General features: G+C 35.9%; 1 pseudogene; it reads right to left on the bottom strand.

Moving 5' to 3' along the window:
• Positions 1 to 11,189: 11,189 nt before the first annotated feature.
• The window catches only part of LOC109101818, a 41,597-nt pseudogene continuing 27,909 nt past the window's right edge, over positions 11,190 to 24,877 (bottom strand).

Genomic DNA, 24,877 nt, shown 5'->3' with positions numbered 1-24,877 from the left:
TGACTCTGCATTAAAAAAACACAGTTTTCCTTGCTCCCAGCAGTCAACATAAATCCAGCAGAAATGAGACTATTTTCCCACTCAGAATAAATGTCTGCCATTAGGCTGTCCGACTGGCTGCAGCTGACATGAGATATTACCTTTTTCATGACTTGGGGGACTTTGTTAACTTCCACATGACTCAGTGTCTTAAGAAAGGTCAGTATAGAGAGTAGGCCTACTGTGGAGTACATCTTGCAATCCATTTCTTTTCTAAAAGTCCTTTTCCAGATCTCCAGCTACTGCTGGACCAAGTGTGTGTCAAAGCCAACAAAGGTTCAATTTATACCCTATTGTTACAGGCTTTCTCGCTGTGTAGTTATGAGCTGTGTCATTATACTGCCGACATGAGACTTCTTTAAAACAAAGTGAAAGAATTTAGGTAAGGGAAGCTCAAGATGGGCAAAAGAGACCCTATTTCATATAATAGCATCAATTACAACTCCCTGCTGAACCGACAGCTTTAATATGTGACAGAAATGCTGAACCAAACCTACTGCAGATACTGTTTTTGAATGTCTGTGACTATTATATCATAACCCCAGCAGGTGCTGCCGGAAGTTAGGTAATGCACATAGATAACTTTTTTTAACATTACCACATGGTAATTCAGTGATGCTTTTATATTGCGCTGTTTGATCTTACAAATAGAAGACAGACTTCAAAGGCCTGTTGAGAATAGACTAAGAAGTTTGATTTGCAATAAAAGACCGTGGAATCAAGTGTGCTGAGAGGTATTATGTGAGACAGAGAGGCATCTGATGTTACAAAGAACTTTTAAAAAATATTCCAAATATCCAATCTGTAGAAACCATCAAAGTTTTCACTACAAAGCCTTACAATTTATCATCAAAGAGCTCAGAAATACTCTTAACAGATGATTTGAAATTCTGAGACACTGTTTATATGTAGATACTTTTTGTTCTTTGTGAAATTGGACACAACCCTGATATATGTTATAAGAAGGCGAGGCTGTCAAATGCTTGGAGGTATACATCAGCTAAAGACTCCGCTAGCATTCAAACCAATTCAAAGAGGCATTGTGAGGTTTTGTAACCTCTTACCATGGAGCGGACCAGTGATTTAGATCAATGGCATCCCAGAGCAGCACCCTGTCTTGGAGAATCTAGACCATTTGCCTTGGACATAGTCCATCTGAGTGAAGTCAGGCAAGTTCCACCCTGTTCAGACTCCCACAGAGAAAGAGGGAGAGAGGGACGGGAAAGGGCTTTGGGTGTACATTGTCCTAAAACCATGACTCATGAATAACCTGGTAAAATAAAGATAAAAGGGGTCATATGATGCAATTTCAAGTTTTCTTTTCTCTTTGGAGTGTTACAAGCTGTTTGTGAATAGATAAGATCCCTAAAGTTGCAAAGACTAAAGTTTCAAACTCAGAGAGATATTCTTTATAAAAGTTAAGACTCGACCACGCCCTCCTAAAACTGCTCATTCTAACACGCCCCCACATCTCTATGTCACTGTGTGGGAAGATTTGCATAACGCTGCCTAAATGTTCACGCAAAGAAAGAAGTGTAACTTTATTGTTGCCGCCACCGCCGGCACCATGTTGTGAAGAGGCTGTAAAAACCATGTTGTGAAGAGGCATAAAATATTGATTTGAGTAAAAATTATTTTCTGATCTTACCTGTTCATATCATAAAATAAACACTAAAACAAAACAAAATAAACCACAACAAACAAAAAAACAGCTGGTGTAGCAACAAGATGGACAATGCAACCGTATTACAGAAGGCCTAATATCAATCTTGTAAAGTCCATAAGACATATGAAACAATTTGAAAAAATCTATCTATCTCTATCTATCTATCTATCTATCTATCTATCTATCTATCTATCTATCTATCTATCTATCTATCTATCTATCTATCTATCTATCTATCTATCTATCTATCTATCTAATCTATAATGGAACAGTTTATTGAATGTTAAAGGCACAATATGTAAGATTTTTTAATTAAAATATCCAAAAAACATACAAATGTTTCGAAAAATGTTAAAATCCAGAGAAATAAGTAATTTTAACTAGTGACGCGGACCGTCGCCTACCAATGACGTCATACACCCTCGATTTCTGGTTTTGTTTTGTAGAAAACATGTAAACACCAAATATGCTTTAATATATTATGCATTTTATTAGACAGATGACGATCGCACAGAGTAGCATTATAACAGAACTTTCAAATGTATCTAGTGTGATAAAACAGTGCTGCTTTACACATACTCACGACCGGAAGGACCAGAAGCGGTCGATAAAAAGTGGCATAAAAAAGCTCTGCTGCTTTCGAGCCGTGTGTCACGCTCGTTCAGCGGCCTCTTTTTGCTTCAACGGCTTTCAGCCGCACACTGCTTCATTATACTATGTTAATAAATCAGTGCAGAAAATGTGGCAGCAGATTCTATAAGAGCCTGACCATGACCTGAGTATCCTTTATTAGATGCATTAAGAGTTGATTGATCCTGCCATAACACATCCCTTGTATCCCAAACTAATTTCAATAATTTGGGTGTCATATTCACATACCATTTTAAATGAAAGTATGCAACATTTTTGAAAGAGCTATTTAACACTGGAGGATTGAATGGATTTACTAAGAGCCTTCCTTCCTTTTCGGCAGTTTACAAAGAGCAAAGGGAGTTATAAAAGCAGCCTAACACCCTATGTATGCCATGTGCTGCGTCGTCCCCATGCCAAGACAAACAGACATTTACCTCACATTAGTCTCCAGCTTGGACAGTGGGTGCTGAATGCACATGGTGTATTCATAGGGAAGTCTCCTAATGAAGAGGGACATATAGTTAAAACTTTCCAGGAGCTGGCTAAGAAAAGGGCGGAAACTACTTCTTTTCAAAATGAGATCCTTCCACTGTGTTAGGCATCAGTGGTTTCCGAAATTTGTAAACCTTTAACCATTAAAGAGTAAACTGACCCCAGCTGTTGTTTTTTCTTCTCCTCTCTTCCCCTTTTTTCTTGCTTCTCTGAACAACCACATCACTGATGTGGATTAGAGGGCCTGGAAAGTGGTGTTTAGATGTGAATGGCACATTTTGTGGACTGCTGACTTGTAATATGGAAGTCTTTACGTGTGGTTTGTGACCCTCTTTTCAGTAAGGTCAAAAAGGAATGAGGGGAAAATGGAGGGAGCCTGCACCATTCTCCAGCGCCATTAGGTCTGCATGACTAACAAAGAGATGGTCTGTTTGTAATGCCGGTTGCCGGGCAGGCTAAAACATGAATGCAAGACAGCTTGGGTCAAAACTGCAGAATGTTAAGACGCAAGGTCACTTGCTATTTAGCACTGTTTCTCTCTCAGGTGTTCTCTGATTAGTTTTCCCCTCCACAATTCAGGGGAAGGAGAACTGAAGGACTGGGACTATGTTCTCATCATTTGGGCTGCTTCTAAAATGACCTACATGGATTTGGGTGGTCTGATGAAAACATTGTTCTTATACAAGTATGAGTAATCGCAAAACTGACTCATCTGACATCTACGTCCAGAAGTGTGCAGTCGCGCTCAGTAATGAAGGCTTTTTTCTTAAAGTGAACATTTTCCAGGCACAAACCCCTTCAGCTCTACCTTCTCCCTGATTTCTGTGCTGTATGTTTCTCAGTTGTTACAAAGACCTGATTCACAGCACAGTCCAAGGTCAATAAAAGCACTCAATGAAATGTCTTGTGTAGGGTTCTTTGTATGCAGCTGGGAATAGCTCAAATTTGATTACCAACATAATGCACGTCAATAAGTGCTCACCATTAAGTACATCTATCTATCTATCTATCTATCTGTCTGTCTGTCCGTCCGTCCGTCCGTCCGTCCGTCCATCTGGTGTGTTTAACAAGAAAAAACTATTTCAGTTTTCCTACTTTTAAATGAGAAAACCTATTTCTAAATATCTCATGTATTTCAATGTTATTTGCCATTTCTTTGTAATTGTGAAATTTACTAAACATTTCTGTGTGAAAATGTTTTCAACACCATTTTTTCCATAATAATAATAATAATAATAATAATAATAATAATAATAATAATAATAATAATAATAATTCTACCAATTTCTATGAAGCTATGGATTGTAGTAATCATTTTTGACTGGCCACAAATGCTTATATACTTTGTTTTATGTGTGGAGACAGATTTGACCTACTGCCCTTTTCTAATCAAGAGCTGTCTACCTCTTGTTTTCACATCACAGTTAGAACCACATGTAAATATAAAATCTTTCCCAGTTATGTCAGTGGGACAGGCGATGGAAGTAATTCCAGCTAAATGATGGCCAGGAGTGAAAATACCACTGAGGAAGTTGTGGTTGAGTGGAGGTTCCTCATTGGACAGAACAATAAATATTAGATCACATTCATCGCAGTCTAACATGCTTACATAGGGTCTCTTTTCATTTATGAGTGTGTTTTTGTGATATTATTTGAAGTCTACTTATTCAGAGCATTGAATGAAAGGCATAACATTTGTTTGTGTGTATATTTTAGACCATGAATATTTACGGAAAATATTCCTGTATAGAATGTGCATATCTCAAACAAAACCCTACAGCTAAATACACTTTGCTTAACTTTCCTATTAGTTCTTTACCTGTGATGATAAAGAACAAATAGCAAAGTTAAGGTATATTTAACTGTAGGGTTTTGCTGAGTTTCAATAACCACCAGAATTGCTGACTTCACATTTAAATCAAGCCTCAAGACAAAACTCAAGATTTTACCAAGCCTACTAACTTTAAATTTTCATGATCTATATCATGAATACATTTTGAGGAGTTTTTGTCCTCTCTATGCAATATTCTAAGCCTTTTGCTTTATTTCTTAAAGTCACTTTTTTATATAAGCAGCAGGGTAAGCAGAGTATGTACTCTCTGGTCAGCACTATGCATATTGTGTGTAAGTGTATAACAGCATCTGTCAATGTCAGAGGGTTGTAAGCGTCCAGTAGGCTCAGCTCAACAGGGACTTCCTCTAGACTGATTACCCAAGAATCTTGGGGATTGAATGAGGGTGACCTCTCGGAGCCTGAGGGACATACAGTATGGAGAAGAGAATGTGTGAATGTGTGAGATCAGGCACCAGGCACCTACACATACAGTTTTTTTCAATGCATTGACAGATATAAGGGGTGCAGTAAGTTGTTGTTACTAATAAGACAAGTGTTATGTTATTTGTAAAGCTCAACAAGAATTTTTGGCAAAATACTTGTGCATATTAAGAATAATTTGTGAATGAATAATTCAGAATCATTCAGTTTGAAAAATTACTGCTTACAATTTAACTTTGAAAAATTCGGGTAAATTCCAGTACAATCACATTTAGGCGCGCCTTGAATTAAAAAAAAAAAAAAAACTTTTCATTAATTAAAAAATTCAAACCTTTTTAAAATATTTCAGGGTTGAACATTACAGGCACATCATTCCACATTATTCTCAGTCAATACTTTTTGTATTTGTGCTAAAGAAAAAAAAAATCTGCACAAAACTGTAAAAACACAGCTAAAATATTAAATTTAATGTGTAACCATAAATAAGTACTGCTATAGACTCTAAGAGAAACTTACTTGTATTTTTGAACAATGTAATTGAAGACTTGATGTCACTCCCCAAAATATTGTCAGAAAGATTCTCTCAAAAAACAATAAAAAAGAAAAAATCTCAAAACAAAAAAAACAAAGTGAGTTACAAGGAAAAAAAATGTGCATTTTTTTTTTTTTAATACATATGAAGCAGATTTAAACCAGGTGGTACAAACAGGGCACAAGTGGCAGTGTTTCCTGAGAATGACTCACTTGTCTAAAGGACTTTATGTGCTGAATGTTCACAACTATTGTCGGTATTCCCTGTGGGTCTTGCTCAGTCCTTCATAGACATAGACTACCCCAGGTCAGTCTTTACTGTGAGAATGTGTGCATGAGATTGAACCTGCATCAGCACATTGCAAAGCAATGCTGTAATACTGTGCAGAAACTGCACTCTCACATATGAAGCAAGCAAAAATGCACTTAAGACCCATAAATGTTTTTTTTTTTTTTTGGCCATTAAGATGCATTACACCTGGTAGATTATTTTATGTTTATCATATGCATATTGACATAAATCACAGTAGTGGCAATAGTAATTAAAACTTTCACAGTTCCATTGTGACTATGTTGTAGTCACAGTACGCAAGTCTCCTGGAAAAATACTGAACAGTTCTGTTAAGTTAAACAAGCAATTATAAACTATCACATTAAGTTTCTCCTGGTTTTATTGACCATTACATGTACTTGTCTAGATTCTGAAGCAAACTTCTTTTTTGTTCATCAGACTTAAGACCTTCTCATTAACAACCCAGATCCGTAAACCTCAGGCTATAATCACTCCACGCTCACTTGATTGATCTACAGCTTTTAACATAAAGCAATTGCTGTGGATGTTGGATCTTTATTAGGGTGCTTGAAAGGCAAGACTGCATTGATATTCCTCAAACATTGCGATTAGGGCTTTTATTTCAAAATCATTGAGCTTGTGCATCTATAAATATAAATCTAGTTAAATGATAATATAACAGGGACTGGAACCACACTTAAAAATGTTAATTTGTTGCGTCACATCAGCTCCTGGAGAATTATCCAAACCCACCACCTAAAGAAAATGTGATTCCCACCCACGTGCAACACACTGTGGATTATAGTGTGAGACCTTGACTGCTTTGCCATCTTGTCTACAGCAACACTTTAGAATGTCAAGGCTCACTTATATTAGCTTAGTTAGATTATGAAAACAGCATCAGCCGTATTAACCTTCCAGGACCCTGAATGCATGTGCCTACGAAGTACATGCATTATTCAAAGTCTAGAAGCAAATACAGTACAGACTACACTTTGCCCTCTATCTGTCCTAATTGGACATGACAGATTAAGGTTTTCCAAGATAAATGGCGTTTTCCCTGCCCCTTTGGAATAAGCTTATCATCAACCCTAACACATACGCACACACACACACATACACAAATGTGTGAGACAACGTGACTGTAATGCTTTGTGTGGTAAAAGTACTGGATGTTCTAAAAAGAGATTACAAACCCTGCCTTTAAGAGTTATGCATATTCAGGGCTAAAGGGAATCAAAAAAACATTTAACTTTTACTTTTATTGCAGTTACATCATGGACTTGTGTAACAAAAGTTTTTCAGTAGGCATGCTGTTACTTGTGTGTTTGTGTAAATCTGGAATTGAGTGAACAGCTTCCCAGATGTTTATATAACAGGCAAGACCAGGGCATTATAGGAGAACTGTGCCATCTTTTCTTTATTAGCAAGACAATTATAATTTATGCAATCTAGGCAAGTAATATATTTAATTGTTTGTTAGTCCTGATGTTAAAAAAAAAGTTCAAAAGCTTGGGGTCGGTAAGCTTTTTTCATTTAAAAAACAAAACAAAACTTTTATTTTGCAAAGATGCATGAAATTGATCAAAAGTGACAGTAAAGACTATTAAGTGTTACAAACTAATTTTATTTCAATGCTGTTTTTTTTTTTTTACTTTATACTCAAAGAATCTTGAACAAAAAATATAAGAGAAGCACATGTTTTCAGCATGGATAATAATAATAAATATTTCTTGAGCACCAAATTAGCATATTAGAATGACTTCTGAAGGTTTTGAACAGTAGTTTAAGATTTTTGTTTATCCAAAATGTGACTGCATCACATAATGACACAAGCAGTTGAAAGACAAAACTGTCCTCATCATTGATTAATGCCACTCAGATGTCAAGTCATTACTTTCCTCGGGAACCACAGCCAGTTACTGGAAAACCCACAGAGCATCTACCCTGTAATTATCTAAATAAGACCAAGCCCACAGTCCCAAAGCTAATATACGCACATCTGGTTAAAATACATAAATGCTTTGTTCCCAGACAAATTTCATAATTTTACAGCCATCATTTTTTACTATTAACAGTGACAGTGAAATTTCTATGGTCTCTTTAGAACGCAAATGGACATATGCTAATGCATTTTTTTTTAAAAGTCTTCATGTTATTATGCTAAACTACTTATACTTTACTTAATGACCCTGTGCAACATATTAAAGGGGTCATATGATGCGATTTTAATTTTTACTTTCTCTTTGGAGTGTTACAAGCTCTAGGTGCATAAATAAGATCTGTAAAGTCTCAAATCCAAAGAGATCCAAGTTTTTATAAATCCAAGTTTCAAATCCAAGTTTTTATAAAAGTTAAGAATCAACCACACCCTCCTAAAACGGCTCATTCTAACACGCCCCTACATGTCTACATCACGATGTGGGAAGATTTGCATAACGCCACCCAAATGTCCACGCAAAGAAAGAAGGCATAACTTTTATTCTCGCTGTTGCCGCCGCCACCTCCATGTGTGGAGTTGTTGTTTATTTCGTTGTGAAAGCAAAGCTACTTTCTTTGGCCTTCCAAAAGAGGACACAACTACAAATCAGTGGTTGAATAAGTTGTATTTCAGCACTGTTCTAGAACAGTTCAACCCAAATATTCAGATGTGTGTTGTGCATCGCCTTTATGGAGGATAGGACTGGTTTCCTGAACCAGTAGGACTGCAATGCGTCTGTGGCAAAAAGCTGTTTCTATAAAGTTGGGGCAGTTTGCAAGGGACAATCTGGCACGTCTGACTCCACAGCCTGTAAGTAAAGTTAAATTTTTATATTTAAATAACTTGCCAATGATGAGTCCAACGCGAGTTTTGAGTAGTGTAGAGTAGGTTTCTTGTTCCTCCAATCACAAACGCAGACATGGTTTCATGTGTACGCAGTGCAATAAGCAACGCAACGCATAAAAAAACCGTATAAGTCATTAATAATCAGTAATTATGTCTCCACTGGATGCAACAAATGCCTCGTTTGTAATGGGTGTTCGGATTGGTTTTATCTCGTCTCGTGATGTCCAGAATCGTGAAACGAATCGCTTCTATTTTAGACCGGATCTTCTTAGTGAACTGGTGGAACCAGTTTCACCAAATTGAAACTGAATCGTTTGAAACGTTCGCCTCTCCAGTACGCCACTAATTTTTAAAAAGTGCTTTACACTCCCTCTGACGCAAGAATAAACCAATACCCCGAGTTATTCAGTTACTCCTAACAGGTACACTGACTGAACTGCTAAAAGAGAATCGATTGGATGGGATGGGCACGAGTAGAGCAGCTGGACTGAGTCTTGGTCCTGCTGGGAATGGCATCACAGTATGGTGAGGGGGGTACATTTCCATCACACACTTGAGGCATTCGGCCAATCCACACACACTGGATAGCTGGCCAATCAGAAGCACACCTTGCTTTTTTTAGAAACGATGAGCTTTGTAAAAAATCATGCGTTTTCAGAAAGGCGGGGCATAGAGGAGAAAACATATGTATATTATATGGAAAATGTGTTTTTTGAACCTTAAACTGCATGTACACATTGCATTAAACCAAATAAACAAAATAATGTTTTTTTTTAAGCAACGTCATATGATCCCTTTAACATTAAGTGCATGATTTCTGCACCACTAGCATAACAGAAAATGGTTGTTTCTTCAAAGTTCTTGAAATGCTTTCCCCATCTGCCATTGTGTCTAAACAAAATAAAAAGCCCAGCCCAAAACTCATTTAATTGGATGAGTTACTGTGAATAAGATTTTTGATGGCATAATATAGTCAGATCAAATTATGAAGGGTTTCTCTCCAAGTTAAGATGGGTTAGAAGAAAATATTTTAACACGGAAAAAAAAATGCACCCATCACCTTTAAGATTCTGTTATATAGGAAATCTGATGGCAATCCGAAATGACACATTAATTTCAACACGTAAACCATCAAGAGATGATGAGGAACACCTGTCACAAGCATTTTTTAACATTTCTCTGAACCATAAATGAGAGAAACTTCATACTTTACATTTCTGTATGCTGTTTAACATCAAGGCACTTCTCTCACTTTCACATGACATCAACAGAATCCACATGCTGCATGTCTTGTTTACTCAACTCCCTTTACCAGTCAATCAAAACTGAAGTTATGAGCAAATCACATTGTCTTCATTTTCCACCAATGTCATGTTTTGTTATATTGTTTTAGTGTTTTCATGTCATCGACTGCGTGCAGAAGAGATCAACATTTTTCCTGTGAAAATGTGGAAAAAGGAAATTAATTGTGCTATTATATTCAAAGGAATGCTTACAGCAACACCGTCAGTCACATGGTTGCTCTCTAAGAATCTAAGAATCAAAGAGCACTGTCTTAATGCAGAGATACATCTTTTATATCTAATTTCACTCTCAAAGGCTGAAGTCAGGTTGCAGTTAATGGTTCATGGTTATAGGGTGCCCTGGCAGTACTTATGCAATTTTGTGAAAACTGCAGGTTATTTGAGCAAACCAATGCTTTAAGAAAAAAGTTTTGGAAAAATCACAACAATTTAGTTAAACGTTTAATGGAAGAGGAATATGGTACTGGCAGATCTATGTCCCTTTAACTTCTAAAAAGTCTATTTACATGAACATCTAACAGTTTTCATTTTGTCTCCAGTTAAAATAATCTTATTAGGCAAGTAAACAACTACTCAAAAAAACACAAACGTATAAATGTCTCTACAAAAGACCCACTAATACTGAAAATACAACAGTGATTATGAAAGGGGAAAAATGATTCTTACATGCCCACAATTTGGTACCAAAAACTGTGATGACAGGAAAAGTCAGCAAATCACAATTTCAAATATATTTACACAAGATTGACTCTTGTATTTTCGTGTTCTCTCTTGAATGGAGCCATTCTCATTAGTGTCTATAGTTCATAATAAAAGAGCTAAAGATGCTCTGGTTTACCAAAAACAACAACAACAACACAAAACTGTCCTTGGTTTGTTGAAAGTGGATGCATAGTCAAGGTCCATTGATATTTTTAAGTTGTGTTAAAAAATAAAAAGCAAAGAGAAAAATTATATAAAAGAACACACCAAATCCACTTGTTTCACAAGTAATAGCAACCTCAGTTCAGGCCTGTTGACTATGCTATTTATCCTGGAATACCTCATTTCTTGAACCTGCACAGCTCTATACAGTCACTCACCGACGCAGAAAAAGATTTGAGAATGTTACACATACACATTTTTCGCAAACCTCCACATACACACAGAGAAGCAAAAAGGACTGTGTCCAGTTTTTATCCAAATATTCCATACTATCATAGGGCCAATGGAAACTTCTTCATGGGTCATTTCTTTTTGGATTTGCGAGCCCAAAACGAATGGAACCGCAGGCTTAGATAAGTCAAGCTAAAAAGATATCCAGCGCTGGGTATCATTAGTTTGCAACGTCAGGGTAAAAACTCTTTCACTCATTTATGCACAAAATATTTCCCTAGATGAGTCTGTTGTGGGGCCAGTGTTGCTCTCTCCCTGGGACTGCTTTAGTCTGAGTCATTTTTACACACACAGCTACACTCCTCGTGGTGCTCCAGGGGGACATCCGTTAGAGTCTTTTGCAGCCCCCGACCCCCTGCCCTGTGTTTCAGCATCAGAACCTGCGCAAGTAGAGACAAATATAAAGACAGATGGAGATAAACATGCTCATACACACAGAAATGATTTAAGCACTCATAACATCATATCATCACTTCACTTAACCCAACGGGTCTCATTCACTAACCATGTGCACATTTGAAATCATAATTTAAACAATTAATTTGCACTACATTAATTATAAATTTGGGATAAATTTTAGAATAAACTCAAAACAAGTGTGCTAAAAAGGTATTAACACACACACATATATATATATATATATATATATATATAATATATATATATATATATATATATATATATATATATATATATATATATATATATATATATATATATATATATATATATATATATATATATATATATATATATATATATATATATATATATACTGTGCACACACCACAGTGTCTAAAAAAAAAAATAAAAATAAAAAAAATTAAAAGTGGCCTAGTGGTTAGAGAGTTTAACTCCTAACCCTAAGGTTGTGGGTTCGAGTCTCGGGCCGGCAATACCACGACTGAGGTGCCCTTGAGCAAGGCACCGAAACCCCAACTGCTCCCCGGGCGCCGCAGCATAAATGGCTGCCCACTGCTCCGGGTGTGTGTTCACGGTGTGTGTGTGTTCACTTTGGATGGGTTAAATGCAGAGCACGAATTCTGAGTATGGGTCACCATACTTGGCTGTATGTCACGTCACTTCACTTCTTCACTTCACTTATAAGTAATTCTTAAATATGTACAAATAATTTTTTTTATTTAAATCAATATATTTCTAGCTATTATATGATATATTATAAATTACAGATTTATTTAAATGGTATATAGATATAATAAAAATAGATATAAATAAAATCAGATGCATCTAGATTTCATTGTAAGTATTTATTTATTTATTTAAATATATTAATATGCTCCAGAATCCCAGCAACCCTACATAGGACAAAATGGTTAGAGTTGGAAATTAAGTGTCCCTTCATAGAGTAAGCTCTTATTATAGTGTTATACCTCATTGATATGAAATAATGTAAAATGATCAGCATTACAACAAGGTTAAGATTTTAGACTGTAAATGGCAGAAACGTTATGTGAGATGCATAATTTTATGCATATAAGAACACTTGCACACAGTTATTAGTAAAAGAAACTTAATAACGTGAAATGTAAAGTGTAACAGAAATCCTTCTGTTCTGTGCTATACCTCATGGTATTTTTTGGCCACTTTGGTGGGCGAGCACTGGCAATCATAGCAGTTGTGAGAGCAGCATGCACAGTTCCCTCCACAGCGCTTCACCAGCAGGCAGCTGGGCCAGAAGATGGCGTCCGTCCTTTTCAGCTCCTCACGCAATGAGACGGAAAAGTTCCGTGGAGTGCAACTGTAAAGCCGTACCTCCTCACGAAGCAGGTTCAGGTCCACCACTCCTACTCAGACAAAAATAAGCAGCAGGTTTAAAAGTAAAAAAGTTCCAGTATTTCATTTGACTCGGCATACTTCTAAATGCAGGATCTTCACCTCTGGATTTCTTTTGGTGGAAGAATGATTTTCCCACCACCTGCCAGGTAGGCTTGTAGAGGTCCTCCATGTCCCACTGCCAGCGATCCGGCTCCAGGTATTTCATCACTTCCTCCATCGTGCTGAATCCAGCTACAGCTTCACTCAGAGCATCCACACCCTGCATCCACGCAGGGCATCACTGCAGGGGCCTCAGGCTCTGACTGTCTCTGAACATAAAACATAACAAACAAACAAGAAATCACTAGTACTACAGCCACTCAAAAGGGGGCATTTCATTTTAAAAATGTGATTTTAAAAATGTTCCGCAGAAGCCTGAATTGTTTTATCTATCTATGGGAAATATAAAGGGATTTTCCCCCCTGAAATAATATATTAGAATAACATTTACTTAAAATCATATACATAAATAACATTACATTTCTCCCCCCAAAGCACCAGAAGATAACAAATGAGCTTTTGTATTACTAAATTTACCAGTTAATAAGGCAATGCATAGTTTTGCTTGATGAGTTAATGTTTTACATTGGCTCATGCATAGAATCAATTAATCAGTCCCCAAACGGCTTCACCCTGTTTGAACTCGAACACACAATTAAAAATGTATGCCAGGGCAGCAACACTGATACCTATGGTGTTGGGCAACCTGCAGGAAGCTACATTTCTGCACTCAGTTCAACTCTGCTCCACTGCCTCAGGTGCTGTGGGATCTGTCAACATGTCCTTTTTCCAGCAGCTTAATTCAGGCATACTAACATAATCCCCCTATGAATGACACATCCAATGGTGCATTCTAAAACCAGGTAACAAGTGAGGAGTGAGTTGGCATGGTTACCACCGTGTAAAGGACAAGGTGTCAATGGAAGGCCAGTGATTTCTACAGTGATAAAAAATTTATTGAAAATACAAAGTGGTAAATGAGGTCACCAAGACTGGCTGCACTGGAAATAATGCAGTGCCAACCTGTTTGCAGTACAAGAATAGTGTATGTGGACTTTAAAGAATTAAAACACCTTTTAATACTTTGTGTAACTAAAATATTTTACTGGAAGAAACCCAAATACTACTATACTTAAAAATTAATTGGATATAAGTGAAAGGACCAGATATCTTAAAATAGACTGCGACCAACTTAGTCAGATTTACAAATGCATGACTCTTACATTTGAATTGTTCAAGGTTGACCCCATTTGAATCATTCTAATGAACACTTTAGTGAATTATCATCTGACTCGCTGAATTGAATAGCAAGTCACCATAACTTTCACTCATGCCTGACATATAACTAAAATTATAGTGTTATGTACTTTAATATATCTTAAGTCATAATTCACTAATGATGTAAATCAGCTGCACACATCAAATTTTTGTTGTTGTTGTTGTAAGCTCTTGAGCAGTTAAAATTACCTCCTAAAAACTTGTACACTCAGCTATCCTTCAATACAGAAAGCTGGCTTCCAGTTCTGGCATCGGTCAGCAGTGGGGAATGGAAACCATTAACAGCTTGTGAATGTGAGGCAGTCTTTCAATCTGTCAATTAAAGATCCTCTGAGCCCTGGACTATAAAGCCACAGCCAAGCATCCCTACCGATGTGGATACAACAGCGCTTGTGCAACCTTTCCACAAGATAAGACAAAATAAATTCTGGAGAACTTCCGACATAAAACATGAAATCATATATTTAAATTCAACATATTAAAAGAAACAAATGACAATTTAATATTTTCCCCATACCTAAGATCTCTACTATGCAGGTATAAAGACTTTAAAATGAATTTAGGGGTGCTCTCAGTAACTGATGTCATTACAGAAATGCAATATTCACAACAAGACATTAATTCATCAAAAATGCACTTTAAAAGAAGGAACTTAAAAGGGAATCTAATAAAGTGAAAAAATAAAATTAAATAAAAAAATAAACGTCTACAAATTGCCAAATATATATATTTTAAGTGTACTTTAAATGACTGAAGAAATAATTGTTCATGAGCATTTGTCAGTGAATTCATTATATCACAGTAACACTTTTTCTCCTACATATTCCTCTTATGTCATCAAATTTCAAAACCGAGGCACTGATTAAAGGTAAAATATTATCCACAAAATAATGGCCTCATTTATGTTCTGCAGCATGACAACATGATGTTTCAAATTGTTTGCAGGTTGTAGGTTTCTGTTAGGCTCCAAGGAAAATGGCTTAACAGATGGACATGAGCGCACAGACTCAGATGTCTGCCAGTAGCCTGTCAGATCACACACATGAGAGCAGTCAGCTCTGTAGAAAACCAAATAACAGTGCAGACGTCTCACTCAAAAATGCCGGTGATTCACTGTGGACGTACTTTGGTGAACGCCAAGCTTGGTGGCATGCCAATCATACACAGTGGTTGTAAGAAGAGGACAAGAGAAATGAATTGACTGGAGTCATTTTCACAACATATAAATCTGAATTTTGAATAGACATTGTATCTGAAATGATACCCCTTAGGTAATTCAGTAATCCTTGTGGTTGTCCGGATCTAATGCTGCTAAGAAGAAAGGTCAAGCCAAAACAAAACCATCATCTACAATTACTTTAAAAAACAAGTGGCAACTAAAAAAAGTTCTTACACACAAGTGCATACTGTGTTCACACTGCATGTTAAACTGGTTCTTTTGAAGAGAAGCAGTTCCTAATTTAAAATGTTTATAAAAAAGCTGTCCTGAACTTAGCTTGGCCTCAGCAACCCTGTCCCACTTTCAGTGCCTATGAAACCTGTTACTCTGCTTGGAAAGAAACATCTCTTGCCTTAGTTTTATAATATCTTGGTAAATTTAAATGGCAGTAAAGATTGTACAAAGCCAGTGGAAATCAGTAAGCACACGCAGAAGGCATATTTCAGGTTGATTCAGGAGGGAAACATCTATGAAATCCAGCTGGGAGCTAAAAGCAGCAGTCTAGTTCCTCTGACTTTTGTAAGAATCACATTTTTTTTCTTATTTCCAGAGCTAGGTGCTGTTTTAATGACCTCTTCCCTCAAACCCTTACCAGCTCCCAAAGTCTCTTCCTGAGAAACGCAGCTGGGCCTCATTTCCCCCCTTCTCTCTGTGGTAGTTGTGAAGGGGAGTGATTGCTTGTTTAAACAGAAAGTGCAGGGGTGTCCCCATGATCCTGGGTTTCCAGTAGCTGAGGTTGACCACAGAGAAACTGAATTCGGGCTGTTCCAATATGGCAACCCATTGCCACTGCGTACAAAGCCAACAGCCAGCCAGCTAGGCCACTCATTTTCTCAAGTTGCATCATAAGTGGGAACGAATGCAGAACTTTCAAGCAGAAGATCTAAAGCACTCATTTAGCTTAGCATCAATAGACAGGGGGAAAAAAAACCCTGAGCTACAAACACAGGTACAGAAAGATTTGGGAACAGTCAGGTGAATTAACAGTTCCACAATGAACAGTTTTACCCAAGAGTCCATTAATATAATGTTAAACATCCATAAATTCCACTACACAAGCTCTAACATATCAAGCACCCCCAAAAATGACTGCTTTTCTAAAATATAAACGTAGTTATTTATTGTTCAGTTCCATTTATATTTGTAAATACTAAGTGTTATATTACAGACAACATCTTAATGACTTTTATTTATCTTTGCACTAAAGTCAGAATTATTAAAATATTATCTTAAAGTGATAATTTACTTAGTATTAATTAATAAAAATGCTCCTCCACCCAATGTTAGAATGATAAGAGAAACATTTTTATTTAATTCAGATTTTTGTTTTGTTTTCATAACAAATATTCCAAAAAGAAAATTTGCTATACTAAGGTTTTTTTTTTATATCATACCAACAACTGCATCACAAATAGATAAGATTAACATTAACAAATATAGCTAATATATTACTACCACCACTACTACTACTTTACCAACTATGCAGATTAATTAGTAAAAAGGTCACAAGTTCACAAAAAAAAAAGACCCAAATAAGTGTGACAGAGACATTCTTAAACTTTTTTTTTTTTTTTTGGGTTGGGGGGGGTCAAAGGAAGTTTCCTGCTAAATTGCAGTTTAGTATCATTAACATCACTGCTGTCTTTAAACAGTTCAGTTGACAGTAGTTGGTGCATGATGTCCAAATTAAACTAGGTATTAAGACATGCCACTAGAAGCTGAATTTAATGGCAGAGGACATTAACACATTGCTAACTAAAGGCTCTGTTGAGCAATTAAGGGCTAGAAAATGAGTTTCTTTACTAAGAAGGACTTGTAGGACTGTAAAGCAATGCTTCATTATAAGAGCAAAAAAATTATTTTTGGTTTGTTGAAGACCTTCTGCCACTCACTCCCTGACAGTTTATGGTAAGACAATATATCAAACAATTTGACTCGAACAGGTGCACAGCACAACACTCAAGATGTAACTCCCGTCCACATGTCTCCTGAATACAAATGCTTTGGTGAGCAAGAAAACAAAGAATGTGCACTGTGTCAGGGCTGGAATTGTAGGTTCCAGCTCAACATCCTCCTCCACAAACACTATAAATAGAGCTTGATTCAGCCACACCTTCTCTGATGTGAGCTCTTTGTCCAGAAACCAGCCATAACACATCACCTCCTCTGAAATAATAGAGCACTGCTCAAAGAAAAACAAACCACCTAGTATAAAGAGTAGAGACTGTACTCATTTACACATCATTCTATATGCAAACATACTTCATTTTATATCTGAAAGCCAGAAATGAATGTCATCTAGGGAACAATCCCTAAAAATAACCAAACCACCATTTCCATTCCAACTGATTTGTGCCATTGTTAGAAGATCTCCTTTAAAGCCAAACCGATGTACTTTTACTGTTGTCAGTTTTGGAGCCAGAGATGAGCTAAAACAATTTCATGCATTTCCACCCTAAAAAAGGCAGGAAAAACTGCCTCTTTACTGGCACTTACCAGAGAACTGTTCAGCGGCTAGGAAGTTGGGATAAAGTCTAGACCACAAAAAGATTTAAAAAATGACAACAACTCAGTCTTGCAAGAAGAAAACAAAACAAAAATGTATCACACTAAACTAAACAGTCCCAATACTAAATAAAAGAATTTCACTACTGTTCAGATTTTTGGGGCCAGTATGATTTTTAAAAGTTGATTGAAATTGAAAATGATTGAAATAAGTCTCTTATGCTCAACAAGGCTACATTTATTTGATCAAAATACAGTAAAAACAGTAATATTGTGAAATATTATAATATTTATACTCTCAAAACTCCCTAAGACTCTTCAAGACAGTGATGGGCAATATTTTTGTTGGTAGGTAATGTAGTATCACAGTTACATCATTCAGGTCTCAAATAAGTGCAAATGCAGGCCAGGTCAGAAAAAGAATTACAGAACAGCGGCACCACTTTCAATAGAAAAGCAGTATGAGATCAGAAGGAAATGGCAAATGGAAATGCCATATGTTTTTCTTTTCTTTGAAAAGAAAATCCACAGCCACATTTTGGTGGCCTATCTTACTACAATCAACCCTAAAATAATTAAGTTTCAGCGGAATAGATACAGTCGTTATCTACCAGGAGATAGAGCACACCTTTGTTCACTGGAAAACAATGACAGCAATTTTCGAGCAATGTTGCAAAGTGTTCAGACACGCTCTGAAGCCTCAGTAAACAAATGCAAGGGAAAGTGGAGTCATAAAACTTGAAAAATGACAGGCATCACACATCAAAGCCAAGCATGTCTATTAAATCATTTCAGGGGAATAATCCTTTTCAAATGTGCCGTGTGATGCCTGTCAGGGTGTAAATTAAAGGGAGGAAACTGAACCATGGCCAAGGTGGAAAACACCGTAGCCCGCCCCACTGTGGTTTTCACCACCACAAGAAGTGAAACACTGAGGAGAAGGTCTCTGAGGTAGCAATATGATTATAACTTGAAATTTCCAACAGTGCCATTTAAGGTTGCCAGGTCATTTCGGAGGAAGGGATGGTGATTACAGCAACAGATGCATTGTAATAAAATGGGAGTATGTTTTTTTTTTTTTTAAGTACATACAGCATCTCTTCAACTTTTTAAGTGTCTCTATGCAGCAAAGCTCACCGAATTCCTCATAAACATCTAATTATACTTTGCACACTGTGTATTTAAGTTCATCAGATGGAGAAATAATATAGTACATGGTCATTAGGGATTAACAAAATGTGTTCAGTAAAAACACAACCAGCCCTCTCAGTAAATGTTGCATAAGCATTACATAAAGAAGAACGTGGCACTTGAGTAGTTTCTTACCTGTTGAAGCAAAGAGTAATGGATGCAGAATCCTGGGTCCGAGGGAAAATATTCATCAGAGACGAAGCGGATCAGGATCTGGTTCCCCTTGGATACCTGGGGCCCTGGAACCATCTCTGAGCCACACCAACGACCCAACACTATGCCTCCGACAGGCTCCTCCACCTCCACATAATCATACCTACAACAGCAAAGCACACTGTTTTATAACAAGAGATTCATCAGTCACTAGCGTTCATGTTCTGTTTACATTCATCTTGGATGATCTCATCATAAACAGTTGGGCAAGACAGATCGGCACCTGTGGCCTTTTATGAGCGAATTTCAAGAGTAAGGATCTCTGATTTTGTGACAACAAGCAATTATGAACAATAAAACAAAAAGTTAATTGTTTATATTGTGTATATAAACAGTCCTTTGGATACATGTCATTAGCTGTTGATGTGAAACAATCAGAGGAGCATTTACAAATGTGGTTTAACTGATTGCATGTCAAAACATTTTGAAGCTGTTTACATTTGCATTTAGCGCTGTCTAGTTTGGATTGGATTAGCCAAAATCATCTACACCATCGTTCAAAAGTTCATGGTCAGTGAGATTTCAAAGAAATTTACACTTACTCAATGTATGCATTAATTTAATCAACAGTGATAGTAAGAGGTTAACTAGCTTTGTCACAAGTATATAGTTAATTCATCACTGTCCCCTATCATTCAGTGTGAGGGAAGGCTAACGGCTATGCGGCGTCTAGGTCTAATGTTTTGAGGGGCTCCACCGGGAACTATGGCAATGAGGCTATTTACAGACACACTATTAAACACAGACATTCAAAAAAAGGCAGCGAGGAAAGATGGGAAAAGTAAAGAGAGGAAAAATCAGAAGGAGAAGGATACTGAGAGAAATTGAGCTAAATTGCTTGGGAGAAAGTGAGAAGTGAATAAGATTAAATGAGAACTTTGTACATGTAAGCTCATAAATTATATTTATCGGTATTTGATCTCAAGTTAATATGCTAACGCATTATAGGCTTTTCATAAGTTACAATAGCCGTGACCTAGAAATCCTTTCTCACAAGCATTTAATGAACTGAATAAGCTACGAACCGAAGCAGGGCTAAATGTATTATCTCAATCACCTTTATGCCACTGTGGTCCAGAAAGACCATGAGAGCTAAGTCCATCTATTATTATGACGTCTAAAAACATATTAGATTCTGGGACTACACAGGTATCCCAAATTAGCACTCAGCAACTGAAGAATTGTTTTTTTTTTACTATACCTACTTCAATCACTCTAAATCAAGTGTTTATTTAAAGCTGTATGTAGGATATGTAGGGGAAGTCATGGCCTAATGGTTAGAGAGTTTGACTCCTAACCCTAAGGTTGTGGGTTTGAGTCTCGGGCCAGCAATACCACGACTGAGGTGCCCTTAAGCAAGGCACCCAGCACCTCCTCCTCAGACTTGAAGCACAGGTTGCCAGATTGACAACACCAACAAGAACAAGCGCACTTGATGATGAATGAAATTAAATGCACTGTGTTTTCCGCCAACTGGCAACCTGGGGTGCCAAAATACAATTGGGTAAACTGGCAGTGGGCGGGCTTCACAGACCAAAACAGAGACTGACATTCCGGCCCGGAACGCACATTTTCAAAGTAGAATAACTGACCGTAGCATTGTTTTTCAAATAGCCAAGTATGTTAACTTAGCATGTTTCTTAAATATCTGCAAACATATTATGGTATTGTTATGCTTTAGTGGAGTCATAAACTTACATACAGCACCTTTAAACGGTCTCTAAACAAATAATTGTTATAGTGCCCTGTTTACTAAAGGAATTATTGTAATGATGCAAAGATGCTCACAAAAATTGGGGAAAGTTGTTTTCCCAATCTGATTGCTATTTGCAGAGGGCAAACATAAAATAAATGGACACAAGGCCACATATACACACACATGCACAACATAAGTGCATGTATAATGAAAAAAAAAAGTGGTAAAAACAATTTGCATTGGGTACAAGTGGGTTAAAAAAAATCTGACCTTTTCTGAAGGATCAAGTGACGGTGATGACTGGAGTAATGGCTGATTTTTAACTTTCATTTTAAAATGTATTAAAATAGAAAATTTAATAAACCATTATGTCTCTCATGGCCTTCTTTTGTGCCCTAAATTACAGTTTTGATGCAATTTGGCCTGAACACAGTGGCCTGAGCAATTTTTTATTTATTTTTTAATAAGAGAAGAAAAAAAAAACCTGCCTGCATGGCCTCAATGCTCCTGCAGTTTTCAATAAAGGCTGGTTTCAGTGGCCGCAGCCAAAGCCTGGTACTAATCATTTGATTGGACAGGAAAACTTTCCCGTTCCTACCACGTGCCAGCACATCCGTTTGGCTTTCTGGAGTGATTGTTTACTCTTTGCCCAGCCTGACACTAATGCTTCAAACCACATTCAATATAACCACGCAGGTCGTCATGCACTGCACTACAAAAAAAATAAAAAAAAATTCCACAAAAAAAACCAACCCTTGCTGGTTAAACGAACATTGAATCCCTGTTTAACTAACACATCCAGCTTTGATTTCCTCAAAGCCAATAGACAGAGCAAAAAGCCTGAGGGCTGAAAGCTCTGATGAATCTGTGTAGATAGATACACCTGTAGGTGGAGAAGAAAAGTAATAGTAATATATAATAGTAATAAATATTTTGTGCTCACAAAATAAAATGACATATACCTATACATTTTGCAACTACATATAAAAACTGCGATTAGACAAAATTAAATGTTAAGTCAACACCACACATTAGCTAATGAATACAACATACTATCGATGTTCACTCTGTCTGTGCTTCTGTTCTACCTAAGAAGACTCGACTCGACTCTTCCCAGTGACACTTGTGGCAGATGGCTCATCAATAATGTAATGTGATTTCAGTATTACCAGGTTTGCATGCATACATTCACTCCAAAGAAGTTAAAGTAGGACAGAAGCATGCAAGAGCCACAGATATATTTTAGAAAATATGGCACAGCATCAGAAAACAAACTCTGGGTGACTTGAGTCCTTTTAACACCATAATGTTTATTCAGAATGCTTAAAAACAAGCCACAGTGAGATTTTAGCTATTAGTGCATGTTGCAAACCAACAACAATTTATAAGCTTAATCATTCTTTTTGTTATTAAAATGAATGCAAATTATGTTAAGTAATCACATTAAAGAAATAGTGCTATAGTTTATGGCAAAATATATTAATACAATATTGTTACAATTTAATATTTTAATATTTAATTTAATTTAATATTTAAAAATACATTAATAGAAAACAGTTATTTATTTTCTGTGATGGCAATGTTGATTTTTCAGCAGCCATTACTCCAGTTTTCAGTGCCACATGATCATTCAGAAATCATTCTGATATGGTGATTTGTTGCTTAAGAAACATTTCTTAACATTATCATCAATGTTGAAAACAGTTGCGCTGCTTCGTTTTATGGAAACTAAGATACATTTTTCCCCCAAGATTCTTAGATGAATATAAAAGTTCAAAAGAACAGCATTTTTATTTTTCGGAATAGAAATCTTGTCACATTATAAATGTCTTACTGTCACTTTTGATCAATTTAATGAATGCTTGCTGAATTGATTAATTTGTTAAAAAATTAAATCTTACTGACCCAAATTTTTCAACGGTAGTGTGCTTCATAAAAAAATATAAATAACTAAATAAAAATTCTCCCTCAGCATGCTTTATCCATATCCAACTTTAGAAGACAACAGAGACACTTATTACACAAAATGTTAATTAATAATTGGTGCATTTTTGTGAATTATTTGAATCAGTAGTCCACAGTTTGAGAAACTCTCTTAGATTATCTTTATTCTATTACAATTCAAAGTCTGTAGAGTAAAAAAAAAAAAAAAAAAAATCATTATCTATTACCATAAATCGCAATGAAAAATATTCCTGTACATTAAACAATTTAATACAATTCCTAATAGCTGTGATGACTGAATCTTATTTCTTATGCTCCCTTTCAACACCCTTTGGCTTTCCATCAAAAACAGAACCAACATTGTATAAGTACAAAAGTAGTACAGAAAATCTGGCCCATTTTTCTTATCAGTCTGAACAAACACACAGGATGATGAGAGTTGTCTGTAGTGGCCTATAGGCTCTGGGCTGGGCTTTGCTGGAGGCAGTGTGATAGGACTCAGCATGCAGCTTTATTATAATTTATTCTAGCCAAGTTGCTGTGATGCAATCCAAACAGAAGAGGCTTTTTTCTTCATTAACTGGCATAAGATCATCATACCAATGTGTATTAATTTCTTTACTGCTTTTCAATATGTGGTTGCTCTAATTATTTAACCTGTTAGCATTCCACTGTACTGCCCGCAGCACACTGGAATGCTAAGGTGTAAAAAACAAAAAAACAAAAAATGAGGACAGCATTGAAGTCATGCCTAGCATTATACATATACACACACACACACACATATACATACATACATACATATATATATATATATATATATATATATATATATATATAGTACAGGTCAAAAGTTTGGAAACATTACTATTTTTAATGTTTTTGAAAGAAGTCTCTTCTGCTCATCAAGCCTGCATTTATTTGATCAAAAATACAGAAAAAACTGTAATATTGTAAAATATTATTACAACTTAGTTATTACAATTATTACAAAATAATAGTTTTCTATTTGAATATACTTTAAAAAAAAATTATTTATTCCTGTGATGCAAAGCTGAATTTTCAGCATCATTACTCCAGCCTTCAGTGTCACATGTAACATCCAGTCTATCTCATGATCATTTAGAAATCATTCTAATATTCTGATTTATTATGAGTGTTGGAAGCAGTTCTGCTGTCTAATATATTTGATGAATAAAAGGTTAAAAATAACTGCATTTATTTATAAATAAAAATAAAAAATTATAATAATATACATTTTCTTTACTATCACTTTTTATCAATTTAACACATCCTTGCTGAATAAAAGTATTGATTTTATTTAAAAAAAGAAAGAAAAAAAATTACTGACCCCAAATTACTGACCAGTAGTGTATATTTTTATTACAAAATATTTATATTTTAAAAACATAGCTTCTTTTTTTTTCTTTTACTTTTTATTCATCAAAGTATCCTAAAAAAGTATCACATGTTCTGAAAAAATATTAAGCAGCAGAACTGTTTCCAACTGATAATGAATCATCATATTAGAATGATTTCTAAAGGATCATGTGATAATGATCCTAAAAATTCAGCTTTGTATCACAGAAATAAATGATAATTTAAAGTATAATAAATTTAAAAACAATTATTAAACTTCTTTCAAAAACATTAAAAATAGTAATGTTTCCAAACTTTTGACCTGTAATCAAATAAATGCAGGCTTGATGAGCAGAAGAAACTTCTTTCAAAAACATTAAAAATAGTAATGTTTCCAAACTTTTGACCTTTAGATCCTTTAG

The sequence above is a fragment of the Cyprinus carpio genome, unplaced genomic scaffold, assembly GCF_018340385.1.
Source record: "Cyprinus carpio isolate SPL01 unplaced genomic scaffold, ASM1834038v1 S000006695, whole genome shotgun sequence".
Lineage (NCBI taxonomy): Eukaryota > Metazoa > Chordata > Actinopteri > Cypriniformes > Cyprinidae > Cyprinus > Cyprinus carpio.
The sequence above is the reverse complement of the archived record's forward strand: the minus strand, read 5'-3'. Positions and strand labels throughout refer to the sequence as shown.